Source organism: Dipteris shenzhenensis, unplaced genomic scaffold (assembly GCF_047967505.1).
Source record: "Dipteris shenzhenensis isolate YYH24624 ecotype China unplaced genomic scaffold, Dip_SZ_1.0 scaf0218, whole genome shotgun sequence".
In the NCBI taxonomy this organism is placed as follows: domain Eukaryota; kingdom Viridiplantae; phylum Streptophyta; class Polypodiopsida; order Gleicheniales; family Dipteridaceae; genus Dipteris; species Dipteris shenzhenensis.
Window position 1 is genome coordinate 16,581 of NW_028239524.1, and position 12,406 is coordinate 28,986.

Genomic DNA, 12,406 nt, shown 5'->3' on the forward strand with positions numbered 1-12,406 from the left:
AAAACAATCTGTCCAGATGGAAGTGTGGGGATTAAATCTTCACCAATATAACTAGAGATTCCAACCGCCGGAAAACCCATTGCGCCACGAACCGGGATACGGGCCCAACACAAATTACTGAATCTACGAGAACCTCTTGGAGAATCTACTCGAAACCATTCGGATTGACGATTCATTAATACTCCCTCCAGAAATTGCCTTGTTGGAATGAATCAGCCGCTTATATTGTTATTGGTCCCACCTCTACCCTACCCCCCCCCCCCCTCCCCGAATAGATGCAGATACAGATACAGCCGATGCTTCGACATCACTTCATTTTGAAAAGGATTCTTGGAAGGGATTCTGTTTCCGAGAAGTTTAGAACATTTTCCACTGTTTTGGTGCGTAGGTGGGGGTCGCTAAGATCTATATGTCTTAGCAACGATGGAACGATCCACGTCTCACTTATCCATAAGGGGAAAGTGAGATATAGATTGAGATGACGTTAAAGATTCCCAAGTGCTAAAACAAGTGCTCAAATAAAATAACCGCCGGTGAAGCTATGTGGAAAGAATATATCCGACCGAATCAAAAGCAAGAGTAGTAGTCGTAATTGATCGATCCTATGGAACAATTTCCGTGAGATAGTGTACAGAACAAGAAATTGTAGAATTTCGTCCCGTTCTATATAAATAAACAGAGATATCATTGTAATTGCCGGAAAGACCGAACCTACTAGGGGTACAGAAATGGAAGGTAAATAGGACGCTGTCGTAATGGAATCACCTCAAGTAAGAAAGATATGACACAGATAGATGTATCTATAATGACATTATATTGTTATTTTTATCTTTTATCCCCCAATGTCTAATAATAGTCTCCTTATCTCACGTAGAAAGGAAGTTTTTATACATTCGATATATCGAGACAGTTACTCGGAAATTGCTACGAAATCCATATTGTTTCCGGTAAGGTATCTGATTCCAGCTCCGATCAACTGACTCAATGAATCTGCAGACATCCGCGGTGTCTACTTCGTCGAATCAGGCGCACAGCAGAGTCCGAAATTATACCGATGGTTAATCTCGATTTCTTACTGAGGTATAATTGCATTGTGGCATAATTTGCATGGCGTGATATCAGAGAAGGATAGAAAAGTATTGTTACGACGGTTCGCTGAATAAATTCCTCTCATTGGAGAGGTAGAGAGATTAGTAGGACAACCCCGAATTGATAATTCCTAACTTGATTAATGAGAAGGAGGGAGAGTGATAGAAACGGGGGTTTAACCGAATGGGGGGAAAGGAGGTTCAATTCCTTTTACAAGGAGCTGAAGAATAAAGCTCAGATATCTCACTCGGAACACCTTTTAGAGGATTACGTGGAACAATTGAATCGGGTGATCCATGATCAAATAAAGATTCAGCTACTTGAAAGCCATCGGGTATCTTCTGACGCAGTGTTTGTTCAATCACCCTTTTCCCAGCAAATGCTATGTATGCTTTGGACTCAGCAATAATTACGTCCCCTAACGTACCAGAACTAGCAGTAACACCACCCGTAGTTGGATAGGTAGGAACCGATATATATAATAATCCCTTCTGAACCTGATGTATTTGTGGGACGGGAGGAATCTTAGCCATCTGCATCAGACTCAACGTCCCTTCTTGCGTACGTGCTCCGCCGGAAGCACAGATAATAACTAGTGGAAGGGATTGATCCGTGGCACATTCGATTGAGCGGGTAATCTTTTCACCTACCACAGAACCCATACTTCCCCCCGTGGATTGAAAGTCCGTAACACCAAGCGCAATAGGTGTCCCGTTTAGACATCCCACCCCTGTCTGAACAGCATCAGTTAAACCCGTTCGTTTCTGGGAGTTGATGATGCGACTTCCATGAGAATCCCCGTCAGAGAAACCTGGAACATCTTATGCAGTCATGTCTTCATCCATGGGAATCCAAGTGTCACGATCGATCGGAAGTTCGATTCTTTCTGTACTAGTCATTGGGGGGTGATAGCCGCACTCCTCACAAATATTTTTATTTTGTTTTGGGAATCTCACGTAAAGCATGTTACCGCAGTTGTCACACCGAGTCCACAACCCCCTGTCGGTATCAATGCTTATGTCTCTATTCCTTCCTCTCTCACTCAAAACGTAACCCTTTGTGGCTTTTTCGAGGAAAGCCCCGATCAATCCACCAAATTCGCGTTTATCTTCGAACCGATTTCTCACAGACATAGGAATTTCCTCATTCATTTCTTCTCCTTCGCTTCGGAGGTAAAAACAGTCGATTCTATTAGATTTCATTTCATCAATGAGATAGACACAGAGATGGAGAAATCATTTCTGAACTATCAGGATCAGCGTCTGTTCGGAATAGGCGTCGAATCGAGACTGACTCCGAATCCGATAACTAATTGGCAATTGACTGATCATCTATTTGATCAATCATATGTTAGAACCCCACAAATAATTATCCAATAACACTTCGTGGAAATAGTTGTGTCGTGTACTGAGAGGCACTGAATCATTTCCTTACTACTCGAGTCTCTGCAGCTCGTATTCCACCTCTCCTATGCAAATTGGGGGGGATTCGAACCCCCGTCCCCATGGATCGGAACCATGTGCTCTCATCCGCTGAGCTACCAACTCCGATCCGTGGCATATCGGGAGTATGGAGGGGAATGTTCCTTCTCCCTATACTCCCTGTTCGCCCCACGAATCCTACCGAATGAATGAGATTCCCGAATAGTTACGGAAATTACAATGTATCAATTGTGTCGAATTCAAATTTGATCTGTTTCCATACCTCGCAAGCAGCAGCCAATTCGGGACTCCACTTACTAGCTTCGCGGATAATCTCGTTACCTTCACGAGCAAGATCACGTCCCTCATTACGAGCTTGTACACAAGCCTCCAATGCAACTCGATTAGCTACGGCGCCTGGTGCGTTTCCCCAGGGGTGTCCCAAGGTTCCTCCGCCGAACTGTGAGACAGAATCATCTCCGAAGATTTCAGTTAGAGCGGGCATATGCCAGACATGGATACCTCCCGAGGCTACGGGAAATACACCTGGCATGGATACCCAATCCTGAGTGAAATATATACCACGGCTTCGGTCTTTCTCGATATAATCGTCGCGTAGCAAATCGACGAAACCCAGTGTGACTTCTCGTTCTCCCTCCAGTTTACCCACTACGGTCCCGGCGTGGATATGATCCCCGCCGGACATACGCAATGCTTTGGCTAGGACACGAAAATGGATACCGTGATTTCTCTGTCTATCGATAACAGCATGCATCGCGCGGTGGATATGAAGCAGTAGCCCATTATCTCGACAATAAAAGGCCAAGCTAGTATTTGCAGTGAAGCCTCCCGTCAAATAATCATGCATGACGATGGGTGCTCCCGATTCTCTAGCAAAGACTGCTCTTTTCATCATTTCCTCACACGTACCCGCAGTGGCATTTAGATAATGTCCTTTTATTTCGCCCGTTTCGGCCTGAGCCTTGAAAAGAGCTTCTGCCACAAACAGGAACCGGTCCCTCCAACGCATGAATGGTTGAGAATTTACGTTCTCATCATCCTTCGTAAAATCAAGTCCGCCACGGAGACATTCGTAAACAGCCCTGCCATAGTTTTTAGCAGATAAGCCCAATTTTGGCTTGATTGTACATCCCAGCAAGGGACGACCATATTTGTTCAGTTTATCCCTTTCGACTTGGATACCGTGAGGCGGCCCAATGAAAGTCTTGGAATAAGCAGGAGGAATTCTCAGATCCTCCAAACGTAGAGCTCGTGGGGCTTTAAATCCAAATACGTTACCTACAATGGAAGTGAACATATTGGTGACGGAACCCTCTTCAAATAGATCCAAAGGATAAGCTACATATGCGATATATTGATTCTCTTCCCCAGCAACGGGTTCGATGTCGTAGCATCGACCCTTGTAACGATCGAGACTAGTCAGTCCATCCGTCCACACAGTGGTCCACGTACCTGTGGAAGATTCTGCAGCTACTGCAGCTCCAGCTTCCTCAGGCGGTACCCCGGGTTGCGGAGTCATCCGGAAGGCTGCCAAGATGTCAGTATCTTTGGTCTCATAATCGGGAGTATAGTAAGTTAGTCGATAATCTTTAACACCAGCTTTGAACCCAATACCTGTTTTAGTCTCTGTTTGTGGTGACATGAGTCCCTCCTTACAATTCAATTAGTAAATCCTGCAAGGATGAGATCTGCTCGACATAGATGGAAGAATTCAACGTGAAGCGTGGAATAGGTCCTGATAGATTCGACTCGAGACGTTTGTCGAAACTCTACCTCAAGCATGGGACATTAGTATTTTATAATACGTCCCACATGTAATGCAACTGACTCTGGTTGTTTCGCACGGAAATTGCTTGAAGAATTAGATCGTAATACATCTCGATACATTGACTCGGGAATCTTTTCGTGGTTAGACTGGTCAGTAGAAGCAAAAAAGGGGATTGAATTCGATATCTGGTTCGCTTTGCGAATAGACGGGGGAAAAAAGGGGATTCGACGAATGAGATGTAGCAATCACATCTAACTAGATGGACCAACTCGTGGGTATCGCGCTCTTTTGCCTCCGACCCATATGTGGAGAGGAGGAAATCAAATCCTACAGTACCTGTCACCCATCTGGATGGATCGGAATCGACTTCCGAGGAAGCAAATGATATGTTTGAAAAAGGGGGAGAAGGGTGTGGAACTAGTAACTCCCCACCATCAACCAATTAGCAATGAAATGCCAGATGGTTCTGCCAATTCGACAATCAAATGAAGATAATACACCAAAACAGTTACGAAAACCAGTTCTTCTGCTTTTGGAATTTCTAAATCAGTGGAGAGAAATGTGGGATATATTACCCAGATCATTGGACCAGTATCGGATGTGTCTTTCCCTCCAGGTAAAATGCCCAATATCTACAACTCTTCGATGGTTAAGGGGAAAAACCCGGGGGTCAAGAGATTAATGTTACTCGTGAGGTGCAACAATTACCGGGTAATAATGAAGTCAGAGCCGTAGCTATGAGTGCTACAGATGGTCTGATGAGAGGTATGGGCGTCGTCGATACAGGAGCTCCTCTCAGTGTTCCTGTTGGTGAAATTACTCCTGGTTGAATCTCTAATGTCCCTGGTGAACCCGTCGATGACTTGGGTCCCGTAGATATTGGTACGACGTCCCCCATTCATAGATCCGCTCCGGCATTTACGCAGTTGGATACTAAATTATCTATATTTGAGACGGGGATTAAAGTCGCGGATCTTTTGGCTCCCTATCGTCGAGGAGGAAAGATTGGATCATTTGGAGGAGCTGGAGTGGGAAAAACGGTTCCTATCACGGAATCAATTAACAACATCGCCAAGGCTCACGGAGGTGTATCTGTATTTGGTGGGGTGGGGGAACGCACCCGTGAGGGTAATGATCTTTACATGGAAACGAAGGAATCGAAAGTTATTAATGAACAAGATATATCAGAATCGAAGGTGGCTCCAGTTCATGGTCAGATGAATGAACCACCAGGAGCTCGTATGAGAGTTGGTTCAACTGCTCTGACAATGGCTGAATATTTCCGAGATGTGAACAAGCAAGATGTCCTTTTATCTATCGACAACATATTTCGTTTTGTCCAAGCAGGATCAGAAGTTTCTGCTTTATTGGGTAGAATGCCTTCCGCCGTGGGTCATCAACCAACTCTTAGTACAGAAACGGGATCCCCACAAGAGAGAATTACTTCTACCAAGGAAGGATCGATAACTTCTATTCAAGCTGTTTATGTACCTGCAGATGATTCGACTGACCCAGCTCCTGCTACAACATTTGCACACCCAGATGCTACCACTGTGCTTTCGAGAGGACTAGCAGCTAAAGGTATTTATCCGGCTGTAGATCCCTTGGATTCGACTTCAACCATGTTACAACCCTGGATTGTGGGTGAAGAGCATTACGAAACCGCACAAGGGGTTAAACAGACTTTACAGCGTTATAAGGAATTGCAAGATATTATAGCTATTCCCGGACTGGATGAATCGTCAGAAGAGGACCGTCTAACGGTAGCTCGGGCTCGGAAGATAGAACGTTTCTTATCACAACCCTTCCTCGTAGCAGAAGTATTTACTGGTTCGCCAGGGAAATATGTTAGTTTAACAGAAACCACTAAGGGATTTCAAATGATTCTTCCTGGAGAATTGGATAATCTCCCTGAACAAGCTTTTCATCTGGTTGGCAACATCGATGAAGCCACCACGAAGGCTGCAACCTTACAAGTGGAGGGTCAATGAAAGGGATGGTACTGAATCTTCGTGTAATGGCTCCTAATCGAACTGTTTGGAATTCTGAGGTTCGAGAAATCGTCCCATCTACGAGTAGTGGCCAGATTGGTGTATTGCCCAATCACGCTCCACTTCTTACAGCTTTGGATATGGGAGTCCCGAAGGTACGTCACGATGGACAGTGGTCCGCAATGGCGTTGATGGGTGGTTTCGCCATGGTAGACAGTAATCAGGTAACAACATCAGTCAACGAAGCAGAACGAGCTACCGAAATTGATCCTGAGGAGGCTCGGGAAGCTCTTCAGACAGCTCAAGCTGACGCAGCTCAAGCCGAAGGCAGAAGGAAAGCTATTGAAGCTAATCTAGCATTTAAAAGAGCTAAGGCGAGATTAGAGGCTTCAAATACTACTCAATCATTCCCACTTTTAGTTGCGCCTGTGAGAAACGACGGGAAAAGCATGATGGGACACACAATGATTTGTTAGTCCCGTAATACTTCGTATCCATCCCAAATATTTGTAGAACTTATTAGGTATCATTTCAAGTATTGTGGTACCTAATGAGTTTTACCTACTATTGGATTCGAACCAATGACTCTCGCCGTATGAAAGCGACACTCCAACCACTGAGTTAAGTAGGCTTCTATTGCTTGTAGTACTCTATTATACCGACCCAGGGAGAGAATTTCAAACAATTAGAACATCAATAAATATTTGATTTTAACGGCAAAAGATGAGTCTCGCCTCCTTCTCGGTTGGTTACCAGCTTGACAGGGATCATCCGATGCATTATACTAATGTAGCCACAGGGCTATAGCTCAACGGTAGAGCACCTCGTTTACACGTGCGCCGATGCTTCTCGGGAAGGGTTCGTCGCTATTCAACCGATCTACGCGGAATATACCGCGTAAGTTACTTATGTCTTACCCTATTGGGAGATGTGGAAGAACAGTAGCATGACGAAGAATCGATCGGAAAAAGGATCGATTTCGGTGGGTTGATATGGTCAGTAGATGATACGTCTAATGCTAAGGGTGGTGGGGGCAATGCGAGGACCTCAACAAGATCTCTTCTTCGTCCTACGAACCTTGAGGTGTATGAGGGTATCGTATCTCCTTCCTAGGCGATCGAGACACTTAGAATTAAGTGGATTTGTGTCTACGGGATGCAAACCTGTGTCAACACTAAGAATCTTCTCGAGAGACTTCGGGATTGCTTCGGAGGGAACGAGTTCTTCGAGCACACGGAACCATTTCTTTGTTATTTATAATGAAGCAAAGGATGGTGCATCAACAATGGCTTCTTCCTCCCATCCGGTGGAAGACTAGTTGATGAGGGAGCCCAATGCCACGAAAGAAGCATGTTGGGTTCGTGAAGCAGTTCAAGAATTTATATATTCCGATCTGCATTACCGAGAATGTTTACGGTTCGAATCCGTATAGCCCTAATCTTTAATGATAAGCCGGTCTCGCCCATCGCAGCGGAACTAATTGAGAATTACCCAGATTCAACGCGACTCGCATGAACTATATAGATCGTAGGGTCACTACTTCCGTTTCGATCAGGGGATAGGGATGAAGATCAGGAAGGAGAAGGAATTATTCATTAATAAGTTCCTCAATGATGGTCAATCGGAGAAAATTCAGATAAGAATCTAAATTGACGGATTGCTTTCCATAATAGATAATCCGTATAAATCAATCTTATGCATCGATTCGGTAGGGAGGTACATACCATACCCCACTACCTACTTAGTAGAATATAGTCCCCATCCGGTTCTTCCGGCAATTTGACTCATCTCACGGATTCCAGCCAAGAGCTCATTTCCGGATGGGGAGTCCCGTTTCTAATAATCTTCTCGCAAGTCCATTTGGTATCCAGCATCTTCCGAGGACTGGATCGGAGGGACGATTGGCTCATCACTGGGGGGGTGTACATCCCGATTCCATTCTGGGATGAGATGTCCGTGAGCCACGTCTGGCATCTCATCCCCGATCGAACGATCGAGGAGTCAGCAACCCCCCCCCCCTTCACTTATCATAAAGATGTTACACCCACACGGTGGGGTGAGAAGATAAATACCGAAGCAGGAGGAGTATGTAAATGTTTTTGCTTCCTAAACACGATTCCTTCCGGATCCTCCTACTAGTATCCATCCTTATTCCCTATACAGCCTTTTCGGTTTCCAGATCCGTCGCACCCATCCGCGAGGGGCCTGAAAAACTAACAAGCTATGAATCAGGTATGGAACCAAAGGGAGGGGCTTGGATCCAATTCCAGATCCGTTATTATATGTTTGCCCCGGTATTCGTTATTCCCGACGTCGAGACGGTCTCTCCCTATCCCCGGGCTATGAGTTTCAGGGAATTGGGTCTATTTGCTTTTACTGAAGTGTCTATCCCCATATCCATATTAATTGTCGGTTCGATTTATGCATGGTGAAAAGGAGCATTGGAATGGTCCTAATTTCTAACTATTCGGGTAAGAGGAACGGAGTCGACTCCCGTGGGGGGAATCCACTAATTAACTCCGTGGAGTCCTTCTCCCCCGATCAAGACACATCAAACTCGATTATTTTGACTAACTTGAATGATCTCTCCAATTGGTCTCGACTTTCCAGTTTGTGGCCACTCCTTTACGGTACTAGCTGCTGCTCCATTGAATTCGCCTCATTAATTGGTTCACGCTTCGACTTCGACCGGTACGGTCTAGTACCAAGATCCAGCCCCAGACAAGCTGATCCCATAATAACGGCGGGTACTATCACCATGAAGATGGCTCCGTCTCTAGTGAGACTCTATGAACAAATGCCCGAACCAAAGTATGTAATTGCTATGGGGGCATGTACCATTACGGGAGGCATGTTTAGTACGGATTCTTACAGCACCGTTCGCGGAGTGGATAAATTGATTCCTGTGGACATTTATTTGCCGGGTCGTCCGCCCAAGCCCGAAGCTATTATTGATGCTGTGACAAAACCCCGCAAAAGAATTGCTCAGGAAAACTATAGGGATCGAACTTCTTGTCGAACCCGGAAGAGATATTTTAGTCTGAATCACCGACTTTTTTTCGTACCCAATACCTATACCGGTGAATACAATCAACGAATCGCAAATCAGTCTTCGAAATCCCTATCAAATATCCTCTCGAAGGGATTGAGTGGATTCGAAAGTATGCATGAAGAATCCGTATCAGAGGCGGGCGGGTGAAGATATTCCACAGAGATATAGAACGTTAGCTAATATGAGTATTATCAATAACAACGGCGATTCCAACATCGAGATGCGGGGTCGATTACCCGCTTGGTCGACTAGACATAGTTTAGCCCACAGACCTTTAGGTTCTGATTACCGGGGTGTCGAGATCCCACAGGTCAAAGCAGGGGATTGGCCTTCTATAGCTGTTGCTTCATATGCGTGCGGTTTCAATTATCCCCGTTCCCAATGTGCCTATGATGCAGCACCAGGAGGATCCCTAGCTAGTGTGTATCATCTGACGGAGGTGCGAGACGATGCAGATCAACCTGAAGAAGTATGTACAAAAGTCTTCGTTCCGAGAAAAGACCCCAGGATTCCATCCGTTTGTTGGGTTTGGAAAAGTTCCAATTTCCAGGAACGGGAATCCTATGATATGTTAGGAATCACTTATGAGAGTCATCCGCACCTACAACGTATCTTAATGCCTGGGAGCCGGCTGGGATGGCCTTTACGTAAGGATTATGTCGTACCCGACTTTTATGAGCTACAGGATGCTTATCGAATTGGGACGGAGGCAAAATTGAAAGCCATCCTCCCACTAGCCAATTCTGTATCATTCTATTTAATCTTGTGCGGCAGGTGAGGCTGGTCTACCTTATTTGAGACACTTGTTTCTCGTACGATCAATCGCATCCACGTATCTGCATCGAAATCCGCACCTACATATGCACGTTCAAGCGTATGTAGGTGTGGGTATAGATACATACCCCGACCAGTAGACCAATAAGCAATCCATATTTTTTTTTTGGATTCTCCTATTTCCAAGTGCGGTTTTCGCCCGCAGCCATCAGATCAAATTATTTCCCATCGGTATGCCAGGAACCAGACTTGAACTGGTGACACGAGGATTTTCAGTCCTCTGCTCTACCTACTGAGCTATCCCGGCCAGTGATTCCGCGATAATCCCAAACAAATATCCCAGCGTGGATTGATTCTTTCCCTTACCTATCCGTCCAATCGAAGTAACTATCCTCACGAATCCATTTTTTTTTTTATACCTTGCAGGCGAACCATTCAGACAATCCATTGGATTTGCCGAATGGTTCAGTCGCAAACCACTCAAAAATATTCTCGAGCTGGGGACGAGACATCAATCCGATTCGATTGAGCTATGAATCGGGAGCATGGATCCCCTCTCGTTTAGGTGGAGGAAATCAATACGTATTCGGGAGATGTATCTCGATACCCTTCGTCCGCTTGATGGGTCGAAGAATCCCATCCACCAGAATAGACGGGGAGGGATTTCTCTGTTTCATGGGGTAGATGCTTCCCACAACTCCTACGCAATTTGGATAATATGTTTCATCCCGTTCTACTGGGGATGTAGGGACTCGAACCCTCACGGTCCTACAAAGACCAACGGATTTTCTTTCTACCACAATTTGCATTGCTGTTTCCATCAACGGCGTAGAGTTGGACTCCATCTCTATCCGCGAAGGTCTGTTACTAATGGTTATTCATCGAACCATATTCATCCGAATACGGAGTATACATACACAAAGAGGAAATCAGGAGAAGATGGGATTCGGGGATAATCGAGTAGATCCCACCAATACCCGAGATTCTCGAGATTTTGATACAATCCTCGGTGCGGATGTTGAGTATGCACTGGGAGAGGATCCTCGCCGCTTATAGGATCATTCTAGATTGAATCATCCATGGAAAGAGAACATCTATCCGCTTAATGAATAATAGAAATTAATAGATCGTTCGTCGGAATAGCTTCCGTCGAGTCTCTGCACCTATCTCATCATCCGAATCCTGCTTCTGAAATGAGATTTGGCTCAGGATCGCCTACTAAATAATCCTAGGTTTCCCTGAATTTGAAAGCTATCACTCGGTGTGTTTCCATACCTAGGCTCAATCCAATCGAGTCCGCAGCGTCTACCATTCCGCCATACCCCCCCCCCCCTTGAGTCCCAAACCGAAGCAATGGATCTGCAATTGCATCAAATCCTTTTGCATGCCATCCGAGTTTGCATGTTCCATGCCATTTGTTCCAGAGATATTTCACGAGTCTCTTGATTCCGGTCAAGCGGAAATTATATACCCCGTCCCGATTCCCGAATTCTCAACCTCTTCCCTTTTCTGTTTCTATTCCCAATTTCCTCCAGAAAGGGACTCCACCGATCCCAGAGAATATATATCTGCGAGACCATACCCTGCTTCTCCGTATTCGCGTACCCATAAGAATTATACACGGGTGGGGTAATTAAATCAATACGATACGGTAGGAGATGGAATTATCGACTCATCTAACCCATCTCTGTGGTTGAATAACCCTTGCGGCTGACTGCGCCGTGGGCGCAACCACCATTGTCGCTTTAGGAGGGTTCTATTCCATCCCATGGGGTTCAAAAGAACCAGGAAAGCTTGGTTTGGATTCGGAAGTACCACATTCACAAGGCAGAGGTTATCGGTTCGATTCCGGCAGAATATTGCCCAGTATCAGTCGATGCACCAATACCGTGTCTCCCTTCGGCTTTGTCCCCCGCGTCGAAGCCTCCATTTCCAATAGAGTCGATGGGAATTCGAGTATTTGTTCGTCTACATTCATATGTTATGATTATTACAAATACCAAATGTTCAACAAAATTGGGTGACACTTATAAATAGTACCAGTACTTCGATTACGGAGAGGTCCATTCCGGGTCTTACCATGCTTACAAAGAAGGAGTTTTTATGTCTCGTTATCGAGGACCCCGTCTGAAAATAATACGTCGTCTCAAGGATCTACCCGGGCTTACAAATAAAACATCAAATCCGAGAGAAGCACGAATTGCTATTGATTAATCTGCTTCGAGAAAGGTATCTCAATTTTGCGTGCGTCTGGAAGCCAAACAGAGATTACGTTTCAATTATGGATCAA

The 12,406-nt window shown here is 45.2% G+C and overlaps 1 non-coding gene across 1 annotated transcript; it reads right to left on the reverse strand.

Moving 5' to 3' along the window:
- Positions 1-2,562: 2,562 nt before the first annotated feature.
- Positions 2,563-2,636, reverse strand: TRNAR-CCG (transfer RNA arginine (anticodon CCG)). The gene has a single exon. It is a non-coding gene; the product is annotated as a tRNA-Arg (tRNA).
- Positions 2,637-12,406: the final 9,770 nt, after the last annotated feature.